Raw genomic sequence first — 27741 nt, 5'->3', positions numbered from 1 at the left:
GATTCATTTCTTTTTCGAGAACAAAGAATGCAGGACATCACTTCTGACATAACTTTCGGTCCACTGAGAGAACGTTGCTAGGGCCCCTTACAGCTGAAAATGTTGTTTAATGATATGGAAATATCTGAATAAATGGACAAATCAACAAAATTTTCAACTGCTCTCTGAAGTTGGTCTGGGTCAGTGAATAAATAAAAGTATTCATGCAGCAGCTCAGTAGCTGAACAATGTCGTCTAGATAAATTTTCACATTTCCAAAGTACAACATTCTTCTCCATATGGAATACACCATAAACATAGACCGTAAAATGATGAAATTTGAGAAGATTGTAAACATTAAAAGAACTGATTTCCCTCGATTTGTCATCTGTGTATCTTTGGGACTCTCATCACTGCCATGAGCCCGGAGTCTTCTCCGAGCCCGGAGTCTTCTCCGGGCTCTGCTGGTCCTGATAATGTATCTGACAATAAAAGTATTCATCTGCAGAATCAGAATGAATGGAACCCCGGGTGTTTGAAGGTGATGTAGGAAACCAATCATTATCCATAAATGTGATGTTTCATTGGCGGACATTACAAGACAAAATAGAATGATGTTCGACAAAGTATATTGATCTGTGAGCATGAGTACCAGAAAACATGTTTTGTACAACTCACAGCAGTCATTGTTCCCAATACCAGAGCTGCAGTTTTCTCAGTGCAATATTTACATTTCAACTTCTGACAACAAGTTGCCACAAATCGATCAAAAGGAAAAGCCACAGTGAACCAGACAGACCAATCAGTGGCTGCATAGTTGAGGACGGCATGAATATTCCACACACGGATGGAGTACCGCAGGTGATAACATTCTTTGTGCAAAGTCTGTGGAATATGCCTGTGTCAGGTCTCGGATAATCACCAGAAGGTCTGCCACTGTCATGTCCACCAAGTACCGAGAAACACATTTGGAGAGACCACATTTTCCCTGTGAAAGGATCACAACAGCTATCACATGAACTGAGTGCAAGGGAAATAAAACGGGAATTAGGTTGTGAGCAGAACTTTTTTTAAAACTGGTACTCAAAATTGCAAACGCAGCATTGCATTAAAATGACTGTATCAGTTAATGATTGTATCATGTTATTGAGAAAGGGGTATGGCTTGTCATTCAGTTGAATCTAGACTTAAGTAAAATAATTAAGCTCCAAAATACAATCCATGAATTTGGATAAGTGGTCAGCCTACATTGGACAGTTATTTTTCTGCGAGCAACAAATTCATCCAAATTATGCATTGAGTTGCAATGAGGCTGGGTACCTGCAGATGGGGTAAGGTAGAGTAGCAGTGATGCAGTCACGTCTGGAAGATTGTGAAAAGGAAAATTTGGAAAGCAGCTTGAGTATCAAGACAGACAGCATAATGAAATTGGTAAGTCAATACATGGGGACATTAGAATTCATCCAAAACCAGTGACAAGAACTAAAGAAAAACGAGTCTGTTGAAACATTTCCTGAGCAGTTGCACATATCACAACTTACCTCAGAGCACAGTAAGAGAATTGTGTGGTTCTGAACGGCTCCAAAACACAGCAGTGAGAGGAACAGATTCAGGATACTAGTATATATTTTAGGAGTTTTGTCTCTCTGGGACCATTTCCGAAACCCTGTGTCATAAAAGAGGAAAATCAGGAATAATTCATGAAAATAAGTGGAAGACCTTTCCTGAGAACAACAGAAAAGAAAAAAAAAGTGAGTGCAATTGACCAACTGTTGAAAAGAAGTGACAGAGCACAGGACTGCTACGGGAAAAATAAGCAGTACAGTTGTGCTTGTGCAACGTGTTATCAGTGTGAAACTGAATTGACTCAGTGAAGACACTGCGCAAAACACTTTACTCAATATTTCCACCACCAGGAAAACACCCAAATGACAAGAGAACTAGCAACAAAAAAGGCCCAAAATAAGGGCAGTGTTGACATAACAAAATGAGGTTCTCTCTCTTTCGACAATAGACAATAGACAATTCTTCCTCTCTCTCTCTCTCTCTCACACACACACACACACACGAGCTTTAGAATTTCTTCAGTTCAGGGGACTGACTCTGAAAAAGAAAAATATAAATAGGGGATTTATAATCCCCTCAGATTAGAGGAATGAATCTAAGATGACTAGCCACAGTGCATATACTGTGCCCATGTAAATAAAGGGTGACTTGGTGATGGGATACCAGTCTCTGTACAAACATTTCACCAGTGAAGTACAAAATTTTAAACCCTTCTTGTTTTATTAATTGTGTCATCGAAGTCATTGTGAGCCACATTCCCTAATACTATACACCCAATCCAATAAACACATATTCAATTGTAGGCAACTCTACGGACAGCCTTCGGTCCTCCCATAATGTGATGATGTCAACCTGAGACCTCCCTCATCTGTTTTTGGATTTTACAATGTTTCTGACTGTTTTGTTCCTTCCCTGATATTTGCCAGCTGCATCGCATCATTTACCAATAACCTAAATAGTTACTTTTCACAAAGAACTCTTTCGAAATTCTATACTACCTTCCGTTTGGTAGATTAGGAAGATTAATAATCTGTATCAATTGTTATATGTCTTTAATTCGACTCTAATAGAATGTTACGATGACTCACCTGAAAAAATTGAGAACATTCTCTCTCTCACTTCAGCCTGAGAATTCAAACAAAAGTTCCTCTGACTTCCAGCTGCCGTTTACTATCCCTGTTATTTCCATGCTGTAAGTGGATTTTGAACTAAAGCTGCATTTTTAAATAAATCTTTACTGTTTTCACTCTAAACAATTCCCATTACTAATTATATTTTCTTATTGAAAGACAAATATTTGAATTCCACTGAGAACGAAAATTAGTCACTTTACAACTTTATCAAGCCATAACAATGAACTTGTTTAGATTTCACAAACAAAACCACATCTTATTCTGTCTCTGTCACTCTTCCCTTTATCATTAGAATTTGTTCAAATTATCGATATCTGCATTTAAGTTTCAATCGTTTATCTACCCCCATCGTGACTTCTCTTTTTACAACCTTTCTCTGTTGGCAATTTTTGTTTTTGGATGTCATAGTTACAAACAATTTAATGCCTCTTCCCTCATAATACGTTGGGTCTCTTTACTGCCTATAAGTATTTGCTCAAGGAATTCAACTAACCATTTCACACTAACTTTTTGCTTGCCTTTTTAATTCTACATTTACCTAAGCAGTTCAATACTCAAGGATCAGAATTTTCCTTCTACTTTTTACTAAATACAAACTTGGGAACGTGGCTAATTTAGGCCTTACAAAAATGTCCCTTAATGGAATGCTTGTGTTTAGAACTGTCTGTTTGGAGAAATCTGATTAACTTTCCAAATGATTCTTCCTGTGGCCAATCTCAGCTTTCAGAGGGTGTCCACATGAGGGTTACAATTCTAGTTGTGAGCATCTGCTGCATGTAACCTGAGCAAAATTAGGGCACATGGTATTAGGGGCAAAATACTGACATGGATTGAAAATTGGTTGGCTGACAAGAAACCAAGAGCAGTGAGAAACGGCTCCCTTTCGGAAATGGCAGGCGGTGACCAGTGGTGTGCCACAGGGATCAGTGCTGGGACTGCAGCTTTTTACAATGTACATTAATGATATGGATGAAGGTATGAAAAGTAATATTAGCAAATTTGCTGATGACACAAAGCTGGGTGTCAGGATGAAATGTGAGGATGTTAGGAGAATACAGGGTGACCTGGACAGGCTAGGTGAGTGGACAGATGCATGACAGATGCAATTTAATGTGGATACATGTGTGGTTATCCACTTTGGTGGCAAGAACAGGAAGGCAGATTACTACCTAAATGGAAACAAGTTAGATAAAGGGGCAGTACAACGAGATCTAGGTGTTCTTGTACATCAGTCAATGAAAGCAAGCATGCAGGTACAGCAGGCAGTGAAGAAAGCTAATATCATGCTGGCCTTCATAACAAGAGGGATTGAGTACAGAAGCAAAGAGGTCCTTCTGCAGCTATACAGGGCCCGTGTAATAATGTGCGCAGTTTTGTTCTCCAAGTTTTAGGAATGACATTCTGGCTATTGGGGCAGTGCAGTGTAGGTTCATGAGGTCAATTCACGGAATGGTGGGACTATCTTATGCTGAAAGATTGGAGTGACTGGGCTTGTAAACGCTTGAGTTAGAAGATTGAGAGGGGATCGTATCAAGACATTATTAAAGAATTGGACACTCTGGAGGCAGGAAGCATGTTTCCACTGATGGGTGAGTCCCGAACCAGAGGACACGGTTTAATAATAAAGGGTAGGCCACTTAGAACAGAGTTGAGGAGAAACTTCTTCACCCAGAGAGTGGTGGGTGTGTGGAATGCTCTGCCCCAATAGGCTGTGGAGACCAAGTCTCTGGATACGTTGAAGAAAGAGTTGGATAGAGCTCTTAAGGATAGTGGAATCAAGGGTTATGGGGATAAGACAGGAACAGGACACTGATTGAGGATGATCAGCCATGATCATAATGAATGGTGGTGCTGGCTCGAAGGGCCTACTCCTGCACCTAATGTCTATTGTCCATTGTCTATCTGTTCGTCCATTTTACTTTAGTTAAAAAATAATGCCCAAGGGGCCATTTGTCAACTTACTCATGGACGACTATAACACCAGAAATGAACCCATGGGGATACGCTTTGAAGTTTAGATAAGAATAGCATGAAGAGTGAACCATTTAAAGTTGAAGAAGTCAGTAACAGTTAGTTACTTGCTGGAATTTGGGGAATGAACCAACAGAAGTTAAAGTTTTTGAGCCAAGATAGATGACTTTGACATCTATCAAAGCTTGCCAAAAAAAGATACATTTCACCCACATGAATCAGTCCAAGATACAGTTTTCCATAATTTTCTGCACTGTATGAGGAGGCATCTAAGAAAATGAGGAGAACGAAATAATGGAAAAGCAATGCAATGGTTTGAAGATTGCTGTCAATGCAATATGTAAGTCGCACTATGAGCAGTGCTACAGAGGATCACAATGTTCTAGACACAGAGAAAGCAGAGAGTGAGATCTCTGCACAGCAAGACATAATGTTACTTCATACCCCCATCGATTGAAATAAAATGGGAACTGTTGGTGATGTAGGCTTGGGAGGATTAACAGGCGCAGTTCTAAGTACAATGAGGGAGATAATCAGGCATGGGATTCCCGTCTCGAAATAAAAGGGGAGGACCCACCCCCATTTGCTCCGCTAGCTCCAGGAGTGACAAGTTGCACTGGAGGATGGGAAATGCTGTTGTTATTAATTATAAGGTAAGAGAAACATCAGCACGTGGAACGACAGTAAGATAGGTGCAAATTAGGAAAATCAGCAGAGAAAGAGAGGCATAAAGGGAGGGGCTAACTTGAAGATGAGCAGAGAGTGTGAGGAGTCTGTGAATGTTGCAGTGATTAATGGGCCGAGTGCTGGCAGGTGGGACTAGTTTGGGTTGGGATATCTGGTCGGCATTGGTGGGTTGGACCGAAGGGTCTGTTTCCATGCTGTACATCTCTATGACTCTGAGTGTTGTTATCAGACTGGACTTGTCTGCTTTTGCTGTGTGAAACTGGGAGTGTAGTTGTCATTCTGTTTTTATCTTTGTGAATGAGAGTGTAGTTATCAATCTGTCCCAAACAGTTGCTGCAATGTGAATGTATGACTTAATTTATCAGAAATTGACTGATGGAGAATCTTAGTCACACATTTGCATCACAGTAACTGTCATCATCATTCGTTTGTCTGTTTCTCTGACATGAATGTGTGTGTAGTTATCAGCATGTATTTGTCAGGTTCTACTCTTGTGTATCAAAGTGGAAGCCAGTAATATTCTCTATGTCTGTGCGATACATTCTGTGGTAGTTGTTATGAGGGTGTTGAGACTGGATCTTAATCTTTCCTGCATTTTGTAATTTCTGAGTTGATTTTCAGTCTGTGGGGGTGGGTGGGTGGGAGAGGAGAAAGGGTGATGGTGGAAGGGAAACTGTTCTATTCTGAGAACCATTCTGAATTATGGTCACACATTTCCTGTTTGGGGAGAGAGTCTGGGATCGGTGGTATCACTGAGACATTTAATTTCAATTTGTCTCCAGACATTGCTGATGTTTTTTAAGGGAAGAGCTTTATTCTGCATGTCAGTCCATTTCTGTCTGATATTTTTCATAGCAATATGTAACACAACAGCATGTCCTCTCCTTTCTCATCAAAATCAGAGTCACTGATATGGTACAGCTTAGAAGCAGACCATTCAGCCTATTATACCTCTACTGAAACATTCTTTTATACATCAGTTCTGCAGTAATTGTTGGAATGTGAACTTCATCGACTCATTGTCAGTGTCGAAATGGAAAGGACAATTTGACATCAGTTCTGCTGTCATCTTACTTTTCACAACTATAGAGCTAGTTTTGATATGTTTCCCACAATCTCAATTAAAGATCATTGGTCAGATCATATTTGTGTTCAGTTCTGGGCGCTTTTCTTAAGGGAGGATCCTCAGGCTTGAGAAAGGGTTTATGAGACATTTACAGGATCTCATTCACTTACATTCAGTTGTGGGTTTGTGTCTGAGTGTAGCATAAACTCTGTGAAAAACTCTTTTCAATAACACTCATTTGCATTGCATTTCAGTCTCAGATTATTGTTACATTGTGTGTGTATGCCTGTATAGTAGAATTTATCAGGCGTTGCTGGGCACTGCATATCCTCAGCTGTGATAAGTGATGTTGAGAGTCAATTCTTAGCTGGAAATAACTGAGGCCAAATTTTATTCTTCTCCTTTCAGCATCCAGTAGCTGAGAGCAAGTCAGTTTACTGTTGTGCTGCCAGTCTGTATCTCAGTTCATGTCTCCTGTAATTGTTAGTGCCTGGAGGAATTACGTATAAGTGAAAATGTAACACACTGCAACAGAGAGGATTCTGTGCTGTTCTTCAGAGTCAAGGGAGGAATCTTGTATCGTGCAGAATCCAACAAGCAGTCATGGTATAAAATGTTCATCTTCAGAACGTCATTAGTTTTTGTTTCAGTGCATAGTGATGTACTTTTCTGAAAACTGCTGAACTAACAATCAAAGTAAACTGAATCCATTTGCAACTAAGTGACAAACCATTTAACGGCATTGGAGCTGACTGTCCATAATGTTCCTTGCACAGAAAAGACAATTGGCAAATTCACTTCTATTTTCTGATGTAGACAGGACATTACCCTGCCCTGTAGTGTGATGATGCACCATTAACAGTACTCTTGTGTTACTCTAGTAGGGAGGAGGAAAGGAAAAGGACTTGTATTTTTTGTCATGCATTGCGGAACACATAAACTGCCAAATTCAATTAATGGAATAACCAACACTGTTCAACTCTGCTTGAAAATAAAACGAGCAGTTCCTCAAACCCACCAATTTTGGCTTTTTTTCTCCACTCTTTGAAGGGTGGTTATTACATTCCTTTGATGCATTGTGAAAATTGCAGCAACATTTCATGCTTTTTTAGTGATACATCCTCAGGAGGGGGAGGACGAATGCAGAGCTCTTTGTAGATAATTGAAACTAGTTTCTGGTTGGACTGAAACAGACAAAACAAAGTCATCTACTGCAGTATGAAGAAATGGAGAATGATGTTGTGATAATGATTAGATTATTTCGTGTGGAAACAGGCCTTTTGGCCCAACAAGTCCACACCGACCCTCTGAAGAGCAACTCACCCAGGCCCATTCCCCTACATTTACCCGTTCACCTAACACTATACGCAATTTAGCCTGGCCAATTCACCTATCCTGCACATCTTTGGACTGTGGGAGGAAACTGGAGCACCTGGAGGAAACCCACGCAGACACGGGGAGAATGTGCAAACTCCACACAGACAGTTGCCTGAGGCGGGAATTGAACCCAGGTCTAACCACTGTACCACCGTGCCACCCACAAGATGGGGATGGCAGCTCCTCTGATACCATGATACATTTATGCAAATGGATGTTAGCTGCTCAGGATGAAAATTGTTAGCTGGTTGTTTCTGGTCAGTGAATACTCATGTTTTGAGGGGTCTGATTCTGTGCTGTCGGCCTCCCCCTCTCTGACAAAGGATTTGTGGGTGGAAATCATTTTGAATGTAACATTTTGTCACTTGCAATGTCAATGGAACTGCAAGGTGGTTAGACAATGTAAAGGGCGTCAGGATGATGTATGTTTTGAAACTCATTGTAAGTCAGAGAGAGAGAGACAGAGACAGAGACAATGTGTGTGTTTGTGTTGGGGAGGGAGGGGTAACATTTGGTTACGTACCTACACACTAATCATTCTGCGTCAGGCTTTGATAGGGAATGTGCATATGGAATTCATATTATTTGATTGCTGTCTCTATATACATGACAAAAGATTAGTTCTGTTGCTCTGAATTCCTGAGAGCTGTCATGTGTCCTTCAATATAAATTTGTACTCTATCTATTTTAGATATGGTTGCCCAAAGTAATCATATCAGCTATTTGTCACCTTGATTGTAACATTAAAATTATTGTTACCAAATGCAGATGATATAAAGATTGGTGAACCTGTGGGTAGTGTAGAAACTTGTCAAAGGATACAGCAGGAGATGGCCTGAAAATATGGCAGATTGAGTTTAATCTGGCAAAATGTAAGATACTGGACTTTGGGAGATCAAATGTTAAGGAAAGGTATACTGGAAATGGTTGGACTCTGAAAGTCATTGAGGTACAGAAGGATCTTGGGGTTCAAGTCTCTCGCTCCCTGAAAGTGGCCATGCAAGTAGATGGGGTGGTATCTATACGAAGGTGTCTGGCATGTCTGCTTTATTGCTTGGGGCATTGAGTACAAAGGTCAGGATGCCACATTGCAGCTTTATAAGACTTTGTTAGGGTCATGCTTTGTTTTATGACAAAACATTAATTCTGACCTTCTCAGTTACTGATAGTGAGTTCAAATATTGAAGGAAACATTTCAACTATCTACTTCATATATGGTTGTTCAAAATAACGGCATTGTCTATTTGTTAACCTCTATTGTAATGTGAAAAGTATCCTTAGTAAAGTTCAGAGCCCATGAGGACAGCCTCAAATCGGGACCTTGGGTTCCTATTACAGGGCTCATGCACGAAGCGTCGATTCTCCTGCTCTTTGGATGTTGCCTGACCTGCTGCACTTTTCCAGCAACATATTTCCAGCTTTCATTCCTGTTACACTACACACTCTCACTCACACACACGCACACACTCATGCATACCTTCTCTCATCCACACACTTCCCCTCATACATACACACATACATACATACACGCCCCCCACACTCACACCTATGCACACACAGGCTGACACCACCACACTCATATACACAAACTTTATCAAGTGTGCACACACACTCACAAACATATTTGCATATGTACTCTCACTGCATACACACTCACACGCACTCACTCACTCACAAGTCTATGGGGTGAATTTGCATTTGCAGAATTATATTTGCAGATACATTCTATTTTGCTCAAAAAGAGCACAATCTGCAGACAGTCAATCCATATATTTCTACATTGGCAATAGAACCAGGGTGACGCAAGATTGGGGTGCAGACAGACTCTAACCTCACACCTTTAATACATTATCTGAGCTGAGATGTCACCCTTTTTTAAATAAAACTTGAAGTCATCTTGAGAATGTGACGTAAAAGAAGTTATGGGATGTACATATTAATGAACTGAAACCCGCAGCCCATTCTAAAGGATGAAAGACTTTACAATTCAGATTTGTTCAATATATCATTTCAGTTGCATGACACTAATGTTTCGCTATAAATTCTGTGCCTCATGGTCCTGTTTCACAGCTACCTGATGAAGGAGCAGTGCTCTGAAAGCTAGTACTTCCAAATGAATCTGCTGGACTATAATCTGGTGTTGTGATTTTTCAGTTGTGGTTGCCAGGTTACATTAAGGACATGGAGGACTCAGAGAGGGTGCAGAAGAGGTTTGCCCGAATGTTGTCTAGAGGGTATGAGCTATAAAGAGAAGCTAGAAAAACATGGGTAACATCATCAGTGAGCCTCTTCTGAGCAGCAGAGGCTGAAGGCTGACTTAATAGAAGATTGCAACATTTTGAGAAGGGTTGTAAGCTCAGGTTGAGGTTCTGGATCCAGGTTTTCTCACTGAGCTGGGAGTTCCATTTTCAGATGTTTTGTCACCATACTAGGTCCCTTATCAATGAGCTTCAGATGAAACACTGGTGGTCTGGCCTGTTTTCTATTTGTGTCCACTACATTGGACAAACAGGCAGAAAACTAGCCATAGCTAGCCACAAAAAGACATGACCACTCTCACTAGTATCCTTACATACAGATGAGGAGGGACAACACATCCATCCTAGGAAAGACCAAACAGAGAGACACACGAGAATTCCCAGAAGCATGGTATTCCAATCGGAACTCCATCAACAAGCACATTGACTTGGATCCAATTTACCACCCCCAGAGAAAATGAGCAGGAAATGACATCACCAACCCAAAGAAACTTAAACACATGAATAGAAATTGGGCCATACCACCAGTGCTTCATCCAGAGGCTCACTGATGATGTTACCTAGTATGGTGATGAAACATCTGAAAACAAACCTTCCAGTCAGCCAGCAAACCTATATCCAGAAGTCTATAAAATTGAGATGCCTGGTTAAGGTTAATGGTCAGAATCTTTTTCCAAGAGTTGAAATACCTAAAACTAAGGGGCGTGCATGTATGGTGAAAGTTCAAAAGGAGACTGAAGGTGCAGTTTCTTTTAATGTGAAGAGTCGAATGCACTGCCAGGGGTGGTGATGGAGGCAGATACATTAAGTCCCTTCAATATCTTTAAAAATAAGCAAATTAACATGCAAGAAATGGAGGGATATGGACCGAGGGCAGGCAGAAGGGATTCATTTGATTTGGTGTCAAATTCGGCACAACATCGAGGGCTGAAGGACCCTTTCCTGTGCTGTACTGTTCAAGATCAGATTTAATGCAGTGTATATTTTGGATGAGGATTCATTCAAATTGATAGGAAATGGGTAGCATGCATTGATAATATAGATAAAAAATATAAAATTCTAATTCCTTGGTGGTGTTTGACTCTTGGTTTGAATATACCTCTCAGGAATTGGAGCTCAATGTGAACCTGACTCAATCCACTCTGTGACTGTGGAAAGGATGTCCTTCACTCTGACAGCAGTAACATACCTGCTGTTTGTTCGAAGCAGCTGGTCACACTGGGCTCTGTACCGAGGGAATATCACATTGTCTTTGTCCTTTGAGCACTTGCCTGGAGGAAGACAGAAGAGATGCCTCCTGTAAATCAACATCAGTTGTGATTGGCAACATCAATGTAACATTCAGTTAATGATCATTAGGATATTTTATGTTTAAAGCCAGACCTTTAAACAGAACCACGGGTCTGATTCCACTCCTGCTCCAAGCTGCTCCTTGTACATTTTTTCTTATAATTCTAACACCATTTGAGTGAGATTCAGAAACTAAACAACACCCAAACAGCTCCATGAATGGGGCCACCTGATGCAAGTGGGTATGTGGATATGAGAGTTTAGTTATTGATCTATGCCTGTCAGTTCCTGTTTGGTGAATGTGTGAGTGTAGTTCTCAAACTGTAACTTTCGGTATATGGTAAATACATTTACATTTTCACACAGCATTGACTGGTCTGGTCTCATTGATAATTAGACAATTATATAAATAATACAGCATCAGTGGGGCGGGAGGTGCGGTGTTCTGTCCATGTCAACGCCAACACACCCAGGTGTCCTTTCTCATCCCACCTTCCTGGCACAGCCCATAACCTTGCTGTTTACAACACTTGAGGTGCAGTTCCAGGGAAATTTTGTTTAAAAGAAAATGTAAGGTCTCTGCCTGCACCACCAAATCAGGCAGCGAATTCCAGATACCCACCACTCTCTACATAAAAAAAACATTTTTCCTCATATCATCTAATCCTACAACCACTGAGCTTGAATCCATGATCACTGGTTGTTGAACTCTCTGCCAAAGGAAACAGGTTCCTCCTGTCTAAGGTCTCCCTCTCACTAGTTAGTTTAAAAAAAAAATCACACAACACCAGGTTATAGTTCAACAGGTTTATATGGAAGTGCATGATTTCAGACTCCTGCTCCTTCATCAGGAAGATGTAGACCCCCGTACCCATGGGTTATATGTTCCAGGACCTACAGCAGAAATGCAAAAACCGCAGATAGTTGCAAAACCATTAATTTAATTGGGAAATATACCTTCCTGGCAGCCTCCTGGTCCCTGGTCCTAGAACATTTCATTTCATATACTCAGACCACGGTAAACTGTAGGTAAGTAAAACAGCAATTACCTGACCCACGGATACGTGGTCGCCCTGTATTCCTTAATCATGGCACCGCTCTTCCAAGGAATACAACCCCAACCTCTCCAATCTCTCCCAATAGCTACAATTCACCAGCCCCGTCAACATTTCAGTAAATCTCCTCTGCACTCTCTCCACAGCAATGACTTCCCTCCTGTAATGTGGTGACCCGACTACACACAATACTCCTGTTGTAACCACCTGTGCCTCATACAGTTTCATTGTTATTTCCTTATTTTTGTATTCAACCCTCTGCCAATGAAGGAGAGCATTCCATGTGCCTTCTTTACAACGCCATGTATCTTTAGGTACCTGTGCATTTGCACACTAAGATCTCTCACTTCACCTGCCTCCCTCAGTATATTAATGTGTTGCTGGAAAAGCGCAGCAGGTCAGGCAGCATCAAAGGAGAAGGAGAATCGACGTTTCGGGCATAAGCCCTTCTTCAGGGAATTCCTTGTGGAGGAATTCTCCTTTGATGCCGCCTGACCTGCTGTGCTTTTCCAGCAACACATTTTTAAGCTCTGATCCCCAGCATCTGCAGTCCTCACTTTCTCCCCTCAGTATATTCCCATTTGTTGTCTAATTCCATTTATTGTCTGACTTCCCAAAATACATTCCCCGAAACTTAGAGCTGAACTCCATCTGCCACTTTCCTGTCCACTCCATCAAACCATCTATATAGTTTTGGAGCTTACCGTAATCCTCTATACGGCCAATTTTTCTGTTGTCTGAAAATTTCACAAATCTGCCGACCACATTCAAGTCCAATCTTAATGTATAAAACCAACAGCAGAGGTTCCAACACTGAACCATGCAGAGCAGCACTTGAAACAACTTTCCATTCACAATGACTGCCATTGACCATTATCCCTTATTTCCTGTGACTAGTCAATTCAACACATTGCCCCATATCCATGGGATTTTACTTCTTCAACCAGTCTGATGTGATGCTGCTGATTCTTTAACAAGTTTGTAAAAGACACAGGCTCCGAAAAGTCGGAGTTGACAGGTTTGAGGGCCATTTTGATTATAGGTAACAGATAATGCCTCAGGCAAGAGGCTTCCACATTTTTAAGAAGAACACTTGTACAATGAAAGGGGAGTGTCCCAGTTTTCCCAGCTCAGCTTTTCTCTGGATTGATTTGGTTTTTGACTGTCTGGCTATTGACTGAAAGCAGTCAGGCAGCTAAAAATACTGCTGAACCCAAAGAAGTCAGTCCATGCTGGTACTCTCTCTCTGACATCTCTCCTGTAAGACCCTGTGTTTGATTTTACCTTTTGTGCCAAAGGGTATTTATGGGGATTGTTGTAAATGTTGGAAACACCATCATTAACCTGGTATAATCTGTTGGGTTTCCAGATTTAAGTTATATAGTATTCTGTTCTCTTTGTTTGTGTATCATTCAGTAATTTTGTAAATCAAACTGTTTTGTTTAAAACTACTGGTTTGACCAGCTGCATCCTTCCTGGAATATCTTCGTTACACCCACTCAAAACAATTAGCAAAGTTAGGGTCTGGGTTACTTTCTTGAAATGTTTGGAGGGGATCTGGCCTTTTCCATAACAGACTGGGGGCTGTTTGCAGAATTTATTCTGTAGTTCTGATTTGGGATTTGGTTTTTTGGACTCAAAGGCAGCAAGTGGTAAGTTTTAGTGTCTTTTGTTCTGAGCGTTGAATTTAATTGGTTTAAACAGTGCTTGGAGAAAGTGAGGACTTGCAGATGCTGGAGATCAGAGACTAGAGTGTGGTGCTGGAAAAGCACAGCGGGTCAGGCAGTATCTGAGGAGGAGGAGAATCAATGTTTTGGGCATCAGCCCTTTATCAGGAAACAGTGCTTGGGATAGCAATGGCTCTTTGAGTCATCAAGAGTTTTCTGGGGGTGGAAGAAGTCACTTCAGATTTTTGCAAAAAGTGATTAATACCAAGCTGCTGGAATGAGCAGACAGGCTGGAGCTCAACCTGCCTCCTTCCATGAGGAAAAGGGCGATAATTACGTTAATAACTCAACATTTAAGTTTGCTGAAAATGCCATCAGAATCTTTAGGGATGGCTAACATTCAATTGATAATGAAACAACTCAAGTTAGAGGCAAAAGTCAAGGAAAGGGCAACAGAAACAAAACAGTTTGAATTACAATTAAAAGCAGAAGAGAGGGAGAAGAGAGAGAAAAGGAGAGAGGGGAAAGGAAGAAAGAGGGAGTTTGAACTTTAGAAATTGGCACTTCGACAGGAGTTCAAAAATTCACTTCCTGAAGTAATGAGAACTCATGTGGAAGAGCAAAGAGTTAAAACAGCAAGACTGGCATTTGAAATGGCTGATGATTGAGTTGATCAATGAATCAAACTTGGGCTGCCACAATCAATTTCAATCCATGAGGGATAATAATTTTGGATAAGAGAAATTCTCACATGGAAAGGGAAAAGTAGATCTCGGTGAAGATCATAAGGATGATTTACTACAGGGTGAAAAGGAAACCCTTGAAGGGGAAAGAGAAGTGAAAAAGCTCTGGTGTCTTCAATAAAGTAGGCCACATAGAATCAGTATTAGTGGGTTAGGAAAAGCACTGAGAAGCCAGATGTAGGAAAACAGGATAAGCCAGTGAACTTTGTTAACAGAGAGCACTGTGGAGAATAGCAAGCTGCACCAGAATGTACAAGCTGGTTGGAGGTTGTTTATGGAGGAAGTGCCAGATCTTCTTAAACCATACATCATGAAGGTAAAGTTTACACGTATAGGCCAGAAGGAGCAGGTAAAGAGGTGACAATATTCACACATACAAGGATCCTCTCAATCTGTGATGCTAAAAGATGAGGATATATGTCCCTCTGAAGGACAATTGCCAGAAAAGGTACGAGTAACGGGAATTCACATTGAGACAAGAAATGCTCAATTGTCAGAAGTGAGGTTAGAGTGTGTAGTGAAGAGGGGAGAAGTCATAGTAGGAGTACTGGACAAACTCTCAGCTCCAGGAATACAATTTGTCCTTGTTAATGATGTTGCTAATTCACTGGTAGGAATGCTGCCTACTGTGGTTGATACGCCAATGGAAATTGAGGCAACTCAACTATTACAGGACACCCATCCTGGGATGTTTCCTGACTGTGTGGTAACGAGGTCACAATGTCACCAGTTGAAACAGGAAAGACCAAAGAGTACAGATAAGAAAATTAAAGGGAAACTAGCAGAGACCCTGTTTGATCAGATAGTTGAGACAAACCAGAAACAGATAGACGACAAAGCAGACATCTTTAGCTCAGGTAAATTAACTGAGTTACAGCAGAAAGATGAAAATTTAAAGCAATTGTATCAAAAGGCATAAACAAAACGAACCCAAATGTATCCCTGATTGTTATTATCTTAAAAATGATGTGTTAATGAGGAAATGGAGAACCTCACATATTCAGGCAGGTGAGAAATAGGCAAAGGTTTATCAAGTTGTATTGCCAGTGGGTTATAGAAAGGACAAGTTGCGAGTAGCACATGAGCTACCTGTATAGATTGTGTGTTTGAAATTCACATTATTTAAGTGTCATCTCTATATGTGACAACTATTCAGTCAAGGATGAATCCTGTCCTTCTCAGGCACAGATAAACTCCATGTGAATATGCTTCATCCCGGTTGGAGGATTTGAGCTGTGTGCAGAGGCTGAACAGGCTGGAACTGTTTTCCCTGGAGAGTGACCTTATAGAAGTTTATAAAATAGTAAGGCGCATGGAGAAGTGCTGGAGCCTGGTACGATTATAACATTTAAATGGCATCTGAGTGAGTATAATGAGAAAGCCTTAAAACTTGCCCTTAAATACTTAGTCGAAATGTAATGTTGAATTATAGAACACAAGAAAATAAACAGGGCAGGCAAGGGGGGTATCAGGCCACAAAAGGGGGGACCTCGGATGTGCAGCAGATAAAAAACATCTGTGATAACAGGATGCTCTAAAACCATTAATAACATTTGCCTTAACATCAATGAATCTGTGTAAAAAGGACACAGAGTGATAACATTCACAGATGTTAACGTGTGAAATTAATGACAGTTGAAAATGTCGATTCTCATGCCCGAAACGTCGATTCTCCTGTTCCTTGGATGCTGCCTGACCTCCTGCGCTTTTCCAGCAACACAGCTCTGATCTCCAGCATCTGCAGTCTTCACTTTCTCCTAAATTAATGACAGTGTTTGACTGTGATCTCAGAAACTTTGTATCATCTTAGAATCATGTCAAAAGCCTTGTAGTAAATGGTCAGGTCCTATCAATTGTGTGAGTGTGTGTGTGAGTGTGAGAGAGAGAGATATTCTATGAATTGTGTGAGTGTGTGTGAGAGAGAGAGAGAGAGAGAGAGAGAGAGAGAGAGAGAGAGAGAGAGAGAGAGCGCGAGAGAGAGAAAGAAAGAAAGAAAGAAAGAAAGAGAGAGAGAGAGAGAGAGAGAGAGAGAGGAAGAGAGAGATAGAGAGAGAGAAAATTTATTTGCATTTTGGGACTTTATGATGATTTTGAGTAGCCATTGCTGATTATGAAATACAAATTCTAAAATGTAATATTGATGAAGCTTTAACTTACTTGGTGTTCTTATACACCAGGACTGCCCCACTGTCAATTCTAACTCGTCAGATCTTATGTCGTCTTTGAATTTGATTCACAACCCTGAAAAGAAAGCATGTTTAATTTGATACTAATGAATCATTTCAAATTTCACCTTTCAGCCTCAGGTCCAGAATGATTTTGTGTTTAAGATAAAAAGCAGGAGTCTGCTCCTAACTTAAAATGTATTCTAAACCTAACATTGAAGAGATTCTGACACAATCTGTCAGGAAGCCATTTTATAGTCAAAGCTTGCCCTCCTCACTAAGATGCTATTTTGTAAAATAATGATATCTGATATGCAAGCTGTGCAAGGTTACGTTATGACCTCTCCCACTTAGTTTAGACTGGTACCTCTTTACGATAAGGATTTACCTCACCAACAGGCACTGACTCGGCTGGATCTGTTTTTCCCACCTGATGGATGGTTGAAGGCCTACAGGAGTGATCAGTTAAGCGCATACAGACCTGTTAATTAACTTCTCTTCCTTAAGAATTGTTGCCTTTCCACTGTCTGTCTAATTAAGAACATGCTGTGTTTTTTGTAAAATTTTCTATAAAGGAAGCCTGTTTGAGACAGAAGCCTTCGAGGGCTCTTAAAGGATGAGCTGGTATCCTACTTTTCTAAGGTTTTAGAACCTCAGCCAGCCGGGCTTATAGGTGTCAATGTTATGTTATAACAGTGATGGTATTTGTAAATAAAGGGGAAGGCTAGAATTAAACGAAACTGTTTGTAAGACCTTTTTATTCCAGACTACCAAAGAGTATGATCTCCAGGACTAACCAAGAGAGGCTTATAGGTCTGAGTCCACAAGGGATTCCCTGGGCCGTCTCAAATCTGTACTTTAACAATATGAATAGGAAGGGTTTAGAGAGAGATGGGCTAAGTGCTGGCAAATGGGACCAGATTAAGTTAAGATATCTGGTCAGCATGGACAAGTTGGACCGAAGGGTCTGTTTCCATGCTATACGTCTCTATAACTCAATGACTCTTTGGTAACTCTTGCCCTGTCAGTGAGCACAGTTTCCCTCCATCCCTGCACTTAACCCCTACTTTACGGATGGTTGTTGAAATAATGCAACAATGTGGCCTGTCTTCATTGTAACTTTGAAAATGCTCTTAATAATTGCAGATTTTAATCCAGTTCCAGAATGTCTATTTTGGATGAGGATTCTGCTTATCTATCTCCAACACTGGTGTGTAAACGCCAATAGACTACATACCTTCTCTTTGTTAGAGGCAGCTGGTCACTCTTTGCTTTGAACGGAGGAAGTATTACAGTGTCTTAGTCCCTCAGGTTGTTTTCTGGAGGAAGACACAGGGAAACCACCTGTAAATCAACATGAGGCTAGTCTGTCAAGATTGAACTGATCAATGTCACATTCATTGCACCTTCATTAGGATGTGTGTTGTCTTTTTCTTTAAAGCCAACAACTTAACCAGAACCACGGCGCTGATTCGACCAGTCTGCTGTGATGCTGCTGCTTCTTTAACAAACTTGTAAAAGACACAGGCTCAGAAAAGTCGAAGTTGATAGGTTTGAGGGCCATTTTGATTATAGCTAACAGATAATGCCTCAGGCAAAAGGCTTCCACATTTTTAAGAAGAACACTTGTACAATGAAAGGGGAATGTCCCAGTTTTCCCAGCTCAGCTTTTCTCTGGATTGATTTGGTTTTTGACTGTCTGGCTATTGACTGAAAGCAGTCAGGCAGCTAAAAAAGCTGCTGAACCCAAAGAAGTCAGTCCATGCTGGTACTCTCTCTCTGACATCTCTCCTGTAAGACCCTGTGTTTGATTTTACCTTTTGTGCCAAAGGGTATTTATGGGGTTTGTTGTAAATGTTGGAAACACCATCATTAACTTGGTATAATCTGTTGGGTTTCCAGATTTAAGTTATATAGTATTCTGTTCTCTTTTGTTTGTGTATCATTCAGTAATTTTGTAAATCAAACTGTTTTGTTTAAAACTACTGGTTTGACCAGCTACATCCCCCCAGAATATCTTCGTTACACCCACTCAAAACAATGAGCAAAATTAGGATCCGGGTTACTTTCTTGAAATGTTTGGAGGGAGTCTGGCCTTTTCCAATAACAGACTGGGGGCTGTTTGCAGAATCTATTCGGTAGTTCTGATTTGGGATTTGGTTTTTTGGACTCACAGGCAGCAAGTGGTAAGTCTTAGTAGTGTCTTTTGTTCCGAGTGTTGAATTTAATTGGTTTAAACAGCGCTTGGAAAAAGTGAGGACGGCAGATGCTGGAGATCAGAGACTAGAGTGTGGTGCTGGAAAAGCACAGCAGGTCAGGCAGCATCTGAGGAATAGGAGAATCAATGTTTTGGGCATCAGCCCTTCATCAGGAAACAGTGTTTGGGATAGCAATGGCTCTTTGAGTCATCAAGAGTTTTCTGGGGGTGGAAGAATTCACTTCAGATTTTTGCAAAAAGTGATTAAGGCCAAGTCGCTGGAATTAGCAGACCAGCTGGAGCTCAACCTGCCTCCTTCCAGGAGGAAAAGGGCGATAATGAGAGTAATAGCTCAACATTTAAATTTGCTGGAAATGCCATCAGAAACTTGAGGGATGGCTAACATTCAATTGAAAATGAAGCAACTTGAGTTAGATGCAAAAGTCAAGGAAAGGGAAACAGAAACAAAACAGTTTGAATTACGATTAAAAGCAGAAGAGAGGGAGAAGAGAGAGAAAAGGAGAGAGAGGAAAGGAAGAAAGAGGGAGTTTGAACTTTAGAAATTGGCACTTCGACAGGAGTTCAAAAATTCACTTCCTGAAGTAATGAGAACTCATGTGGAAGAGCAAAGAGTTAAAACAGCAAGACTGGCATCAGAAATGGCTGATGATTGAGTTGATCAATAAATCAAACTTGGGCTGCTAAAATCAATTTCAATCCATGAGGGATAATAATTGTGGATAAGAGAAATTCTCACGTGGAAAGGGAAAAGTAGATCTCGGTGAAGGTCATAAGGATGATTTACTACAGGGTGAAAAGGAAACCCTTGAAGGGGAAAGAGAAGTGAAACAGCTCTGGTGTTTTCAATAAAGTAGGCCACGTGAAATCAGTGTTAGTGGGTTAGGAAAATCACTGAGAAGCCAGATGTAGGAAAACAGGATAAGCCAGTGAACTTTGTTAACAGAGAGCACTGTGGAGAATAGAAAGCTGCACCAGAATGTACAAGCTGGTTGGAGGTTGTTTATGGAGGAAGTGCCAGACCTTCTTAAACCATACACCGTGAAGGTAAAGTTTACTCGTATAGGCCAGAAAGAGCAGGTAAAGAGGTGACAATATTCACACATACAAGGATCGTCTCAATCTGTGATGCTAAAAGATGAGGATATATGTCCCTCTGAAGGACAATTGCCAGAAAAGGTACGAGTAACGGGAATTCACATTGAGACAAGAAATGCTCAATTGTCAGAAGTGAGGTTAGAGTGTCGAGTGAAGAGGGGAGAAGTCATAGTAGGAGTACTGGACAAACTTTCAGCTCCGGGAATGCAATTTGTCCTTGTTAATGATGTTGCTAATTCACCGGTAGGAGTGCTGCTGACTGTGGTTGATACGCCAATGGAAATTGAGGCAACTCAACTATTACAGGACACCCATCCTGGGATGTTTCCTGTGTGGTAATGAGGTCACAATGTCACCAGTTGAAACAGGAAAGACCAAAGAGTACAGATAAGAAAATTAAAGGGAAACTAGCAGAGAGCCTGTTTGATCAGATAGTTGAGACAAACCAGAAACAGATAGATGACAAAGCAGACATCTTTAGCTCAGGTAAATGAACTGAGATACAGCAGAAAGATGAAAATTTAAAGCAATTGTATCAAAAGGCATACACAAAATAAACCCAAATGTATTCCTGATTGTTATTATCTTAAAAAATGATGTCTTAATGAGGAAATGGAGAATGTCACATAGTCAGGCAGGTGAGAAATAGGCAGAAGTTAATCAAGTTGTATTGCCAGTGGGTTACAGAAAGGACATGTTGCAAGTAGCACATGATCTATCTGCATAGATTGTGTGTTTGAAATTCACATTATTTAATTGTCATCTCTATATGTGACAACTATTCAGTCAAGGATGAATTCTGTCCTTCTCAGGCACAGATAAACTCCATGTGAATATGCTTCATCGCGGTTGGAGGATTTGAGCTGTGTGCAGAGGCTGAACAGGCTGGAACTGTTTTCCCTGGAGAGTGACCTTATAGAAGTTTATAAAATAGTAAGGCGCATGGAGAAGTGCTGGAGCCTGGTACGATTATAACATTTAAATGGCATCTGAGTGAGTATAATGAGAAAGCCTTAAAACTTGCCCTTAAATACTTAGTCGAAATGTAATGTTGAATTATAGAACACAAGAAAATAAACAGGGCAGGCAAGGGGGGTATCAGGCCACAAAAGGGGGGACCTCAGATGTGCAGCAGATAAAAAACATCTGTGATAACAGGATGCTCTAAAACAATTAAGAACATTTGCCTAAACATCAATGAATCTGTGTAAAAAGGACACAGAGTGATAACATTCTCAGATGTTAACTTGTGAAATTAATGACAGTTGAAAATGTCGATTCTCATGCCTGAAACACCGATTCTCCTGCTTCTTGGATGCTGCCTGACCTCCTGCGTTTTTCCAGCAACACATTTTCAGCTCTGATCTCCAGCATCCGCAGTCTTCACTTTCTCCTAAATTAATGACAGTGTTTGACTGTGATCTCAGAAACTTTGTATCATCTCAGAATCATGTCAAAAGCCTATCAATTGTGTGAGTGCGTGTGTGTGAGAGAGAGAGAGAGAGAGAGAGATCCTATCAATTGTGTGAGTGTGTGTGTGTGTGAGAGAGAGAGAGAAAAAGAGAGAGAGATAGAGAGAGAGAAAGAGAGAGGGAGAGGGAGAGGGAGAGAGAGAGAGATAGTTGATAGAGAGAGAGAGAGGAAGAGAGAGATAGAGAGAGAGAAAATTTATTTGCATTTTGGGACTTTATGATGATTTTGAGTAGCCATTGCTGATTATGAAATACAAATTCTAAAATGTAATATTGATGAAGCTTTAACTTACTTGGTGTTCTTATACACCAGGACTGCCCCACTGTCAATTCTAACTCGTCAGATCTTATGTCGTCTTTGAATTTGATTCACAACCCTGAAAAGAAAGCATGTTTAATTTGATACTAATGAATCATTTCAAATTTCACCTTTCAGCCTCAGGTACAGAATGATTTTGTGTTTAAGATAAAAAGCAGGAGTCTGCTCCTAACTTAAAAATTATTCTAAACCTAACATTGAAGAGATTCTGACACAATCTGTCAGGAAGCCATTTCATCGTCAAAGCTTGCCCTCCTCACTAAGATGCTATTTTGTAAAGCTGTGCAAGGTTCCCTTATGACCTCTCCCACTTAGTTTAGACTGGTACCTCTTTACGATAAGGATTTACCTCACCAACAGGCACTGACTCGGCTGGATCTGTTTTTCCCCCCTGATGGATGGTTGAAGGCCTACAGGAGTGATCAGTTAAGCGCATACAGACCTGTAAATTAACTTCTCTTCCTTAAGAATTGTTGCCTTTCCACTGTCTGTCTAATTAAGAACATGCAGTGATTTTTGTAACATTTTCTATAAAGGAAGCCTGTTTGAGACAGACGCCTGCGAGGACTCTTAAAGGACGAGCTGGTATCCTAGTTTTCTAAGGTTTTAGAACCTCAGCTAGCCGGGCTTATAGGTGTCAATGTTATGTTACAACAGTGATGGTATTTGTAAATAAAGGGGAAGGCTAGAATTAAACGAAACTGTTTGTAAGACCTTTTTATTCCAGACTACCAAAGAGTATGATCTCCAGGACTAACCAAGAGAGACTTATTGGTCTGAGTTCACAAGGGATTCCCTGGGCTGTCTCAAATCTGTACTTTAACAATATCAACAGGAAGGGTTTAGAGAGAGATGGGCTAAGTGCTGGCAAATGGGACCAGATTAAGTTAAGATATCTGGTCAGCATGGACAAGTTGGACCGAAGGGTCTGTTTCCATGCTATATGTCTCTATAACTCAATGGCTCTTTGATAACTCTTGCCCTGTCAGTGAGCACAGTTTCCCTCCATCTCTGCACTTAACCCCTACTTTACGGATGGTTGTTGAAATAATGCAACAATGTGGCCTGTCTTCATTGTAACTTTGAAAATGCTCTTAATAATTGCAGAATTTAATCCAGTTCCAGAATGTCTATTTTGGATGAGGATTCAGCTTATCTATCTCCAACACTGGTGTGTAAATGTCAATGGGCTACATACCTTCTCTTTGTTAGAGGCAGCTGGTCACTCTTTGCTTTGAACTGAGGAAGTATTACAGTGTCTTAGTCCCTCCGGTGTTTTTCTGGAGGAAGACACAGGGACACCACCTGTAAATCAAGATGAGGCTAGTCTGGCAATATTGAACTGATCATTGTCACATTCATTGCACCTTCATTAGGATGTGTGTTGTCTTTTTCTTTAAAGCCAACAACTTAACCAGAACCACGGCTCTGATTCCATTGTTGCCCTGAGCTGCTCCTTGTCTGGGAATTGTGTTTTTTTTTCATGTGATTCGATACCAATTGATTCGGAGATGCTGGTGTTGGACTGGGGTGCACAATGTTAAAAATCACACATCAGGAGCTTCCAAACACTCCGTTGGACTATAACCTGGTGTTGTGCGATTTTTAACTTGATACCAATTGAGTAAGATCCAGAAACTGAGCAACAACTGCCCAGCACCATGAACGGAAGTGCTCAACCACCAGGATGCTTACACAGTTCAATATCCAACTCCCCAACTCCCTGTTGGAAAGAGGAAACCGGCGCTATTTCTAATGTTTTTTACCAAGACCCCAGTTGTATGTCCTTTTACAACAGTATCACATTCCTACAGTTAGTCCACACAACCTCAAGAAAGAGGTTGCCTCAAACACTTTTACAATCATATTTTATGTAATATTCTTCCTCTGCTCCCACAGACAGTAGCAGTATCCAATAAAAAGGAGATGGGAATTCCTCGATGTTAGGCACAAAGGCAAGGGCTCTCCAATTAAAAAGAAAATAAGTAATCTGACAGAGCTCAGCTCTTCTCACAGACTGTGTGAGTGGCTCTTAAAAGAACCTTTGGATTGTCAGATTCAAGAACGGTCTTCACTTTTTAACAGCTCTCGTAGGTACTGAATCAGAAATGTTTCTCGCGCACACTTAAATTCCTCTCCATCTAGACCCTTAACACTATGGCATCCCCAGTCTATGTTTAGAAAGTTAAAAACCCTTACCATAACCACCCTATTATTCTTACAGATAGCTGAGGTCTCCTTACAAGTTTGTTTCTTAATTTTCCTCTGACTATAAGGGGGTCTTTTATACAATCCCAATAAGGTGATCAACCTTTCTTAATTGTCAGTTCCACCCAAATAACTTCCCCGGATTTATTTCTGGGAATATCCTCCCTAAGTACAGCTGTAATGCTATTCTTTATCAAAAACACCACTCCCCCCTCCTCTCTCACCTCGCTTTCTGCCCTTCCTGTAGTATTTATATCCTGGAACATTAAGCTGCCAGTCCTGTCTATTCCTGAGTCACGTTTCTGTAGTTTCCTGTGGTGATGTCGTTTCCTGTTCTTTTTCTGGTAAATGGGATCCAAGTCAATGTGTTTGTTGATGGAGTTCTGGTTGGAATGCCATGCTTCTAGGAATTCTCATTCCTATCTGTGTTTGGCTTGTCCTAGGATGGATGTGTTGTCACAGTCAAAGTGGTGTCCTTCCTCATCTGTATGTAGGGATACGAGTGAGAGTGGGTCATGTCATTTTGTGGCTAGTTGGTGTACATGTATCCTGGTGGCTAGTTTTCTGCCTGTTTGTCCAGTGTAGTGGACTCATATCCACAAGTCTCTATAATTGAGATGCATGGTTAAGGTTGATGCTCAGAATCTTTTTCCAGGAGTTGAAATGCTTAAAGCTAAGAGCCATGCATACAAGGTGAGAGGGGGGAAAGTTCAAAGGAGACATACAGGGCAGGTTATTTTAAACATAGAGAGTGGTAGGAGTGGAACGCACTGCCAGGGCTGGAGATGGAGGCAGATACGATAAGGGTATTGAAAGGACTTTTAGGTAAGCAAATGAATATGCAAGAAATGGAGGGTTATGGACCAAGGACAGGCAGAAGGGATTAATTTCATTTGGTGGCACAACATTGTGGGCTGAAGGACCCAGTTGTGTCCTGTACTGGTCTATGTTGAGATTTAATGCAGTGTATATTTCGGATGAGGATTCATTCAAGTTGATTGAAACTGGGTAGAATGCATTTAGAATAGAGATTAAATAGATAGAAACTTCCATTTCATCGGTGCTGTTTGACTTTAAACATATCTGGAAATGGAGTCTGACTCAATCCACTCTGTGACTGTGGAAAGGATGTTTTTCACTCTGATCATAGTAACATACCTGCTGTTTGTTCGAAGCAGCTGGTCATATTTGGTTCTGTACCGAGGGAATATTACATTGTCCTGGTCCTTTGAGTACTTGCCTGGAGGAAGACAGAAGAGATAACTCCTGTAAATCAACATCAGTTGTGATTGGCAACATCAATGTAACATTCAGTTAATGATCATTAGGATTTTTTATTTAAAGCCAGCAAATTAAACAGAACCACGGGTCTGATTCAACTCCTGCCCTGAGCTGCTCCTTGTCCATTTTTTCTTAAAATTCTAAGACCAATTGAGTAAGATCCAGAAACTAAACAACATCCACACAGCTCCGTGAACAGGACTACCTGATGCAAGTGGGCGATATGTGAGTTCAGTTATTGATCTATATCTGCCAGTTCCAGCTTGGTGAATGTGCAAATATAGTTATCAAACTATAACATTCAATATATGGTCAATATGTTTACATATCCAGACAGCAGAGACTGGCAGGATCCAATTGATAACTATCGAATCATAAAGATAATACAGCACAGAGGGGGCTATTCAGCCCATCTTGGCCATGCCATCCAAAGACACCCAGATGCCCTTTCTCATCCCACCTTCCTGCCACAGCCCATAGCCTTGCAATTTACAGAACTCGATGTGCAGTTCCATGGATTTTTGTTTAAAAGAGTTTAGGGTCTCTGCATGCGCCACCAAATCAAAGTTAAAAATCACACAACACGAGGTTATAGTCCAACAGGTTTACTTGGACGCACGAGCTTTCGGAGCACTGCTCCATCATCAGGTGATTGTGGAGTGTAAGATTGTAAGACACAGAATTTATAGCAAAAGTTTCCAGTGTGATGTAACTGAAATTATATATTGAAAAAGACCCAAATTGTTTCAGTCTCTCCTCCTTAAAAATCATGACCACCAAATCAGGGAGCGAATTCCAGATACCCACCACTCTGCATAAAACACATTTTTCCTCACATATCATCTAATTCTACAGCCGCTTAGTTTGAATCAATGATCCCTGGTGTTTGAACTCTCTGCCAAAGGAAACAGGTTCCTCTCATCTCTCCCTCTCACTATTTAGTGAAAAATCACAACACCAGGTTATAGTTCAACAGGTTTATTTGGAAGTACCAGCTTTCGGTGTTCTGCTCCTTCATTAGTAGCTCACTATTTGGTATTCCTTAATCATGGCACCTCTGTCCCAAGGAATATAACCCCAACCTCTCCAATCTCTCCCGATAGCTACAATTCACCAGCGCTGGCAACATTCCAGTAAATCTCCAGTGCACTCTCTCCACAGCAATGATGTCCTTCCTGTGACGTGGGGACCTGACTGCACACAATACTCCAGCTGTAGCCACCAGTGCCTTATACAGTTTCATTATTATATCCCTACTTTTGTATTTCATTCCTCTTCCCATGAAGAAGAGCATTCCATGTGCCTTCTTAACAACCCCATTTATGTTTAGAGACCTGTGTACTTGCACACCAAGGTCTCTTACTATATTCCCATTTACTGCTTGACTTCCCAAAATGTGTTCCCTCACACTTATCAGAGCTGAACTCCATCTGCCACGTTTCTGCCCACTCCACCAAACCATCTAGGATAGATTTGGAGCTTTCAGCTATCCTCCACACTATCCACTACACGGCCAATTTTTGTGTCACCGGCAAATTTCACAAATTTGTTCACCACATTCAAGTCCAAGTCCTTCATGTATAAAACAAACAGCAGAGGTCCCAACACCGAGTCATGCAGAGCACCACTTGAAACAACTTTCCATTGTTGTTGTGCCCCGCTGCACCTTGTCTAGAGAGTTCGTTTTTTCATATGATTCGATACCAATTGAGTGAGACCAAGAAATTCAGCAACAACGACACAGCTCCATGAATGGGATTATCCCATTCCTTCAGTCGGTCTGCGGTTCTACTGATGATTGCACACTTTCAACAAACAATGGGAAACAGAATGAAATTTCAACTGGTTTCAGAGGATTATAAACAACAAAAATGTCCCACAGCAGCTTCTTCCCGCTCTCCCTCCCTCAGCAGGCCCACACACAGCCCGAGAAAGGCCTCTCTCTTCCCCCCAACCCGCTCACTCCAAGTTCCGGGACCAGTTCCTGCTCCGCTCGGCCTCTTACAAACAGCCCCCGGTTCTCCCTGAACTCACCCCGAATCAATCCCGGTCTCGGAGCCCCCTCTGTGTCCCAGGCTCCCATCCCGATGTGCTGCTGGAAGGAGCCTGCTGTTCCCTCCCTTCCCTGGGCGCTGATCTCTCCATTGCGGTCTGTTTCAAACAAACCTCTTGTACTCACTGAGTAAATGCT

General features: G+C 41.1%; 1 long non-coding RNA gene across 3 annotated transcripts; it reads right to left on the bottom strand.

Annotated features, from left to right (window-relative positions):
- Positions 1–489: 489 nt before the first annotated feature.
- On the bottom strand, positions 490–27741 carry LOC140470645 (uncharacterized). Of its 3 annotated transcripts, XR_011956586.1 has the most exons (10): positions 27585–27741; positions 25428–25509; positions 23260–23341; positions 22036–22119; positions 18195–18301; positions 16950–17033; positions 11227–11308; positions 7421–7586; positions 1521–1645; positions 490–967 (listed from the first exon to the last, which is right to left on the bottom strand). It is a non-coding gene; the product is annotated as an uncharacterized lncRNA (long non-coding RNA). The 3 variants fall into 3 exon arrangements; XR_011956587.1 differs by lacking the exon at positions 23260–23341; XR_011956588.1 differs by lacking the exons at positions 22036–22119; positions 23260–23341 and having other exon boundaries at positions 18195–18276.

This window comes from Chiloscyllium punctatum, chromosome 52 (assembly GCF_047496795.1).
Source record: "Chiloscyllium punctatum isolate Juve2018m chromosome 52, sChiPun1.3, whole genome shotgun sequence".
Lineage (NCBI taxonomy): Eukaryota > Metazoa > Chordata > Chondrichthyes > Orectolobiformes > Hemiscylliidae > Chiloscyllium > Chiloscyllium punctatum.
This window is presented reverse-complemented; position numbering and strand designations above follow the sequence as displayed.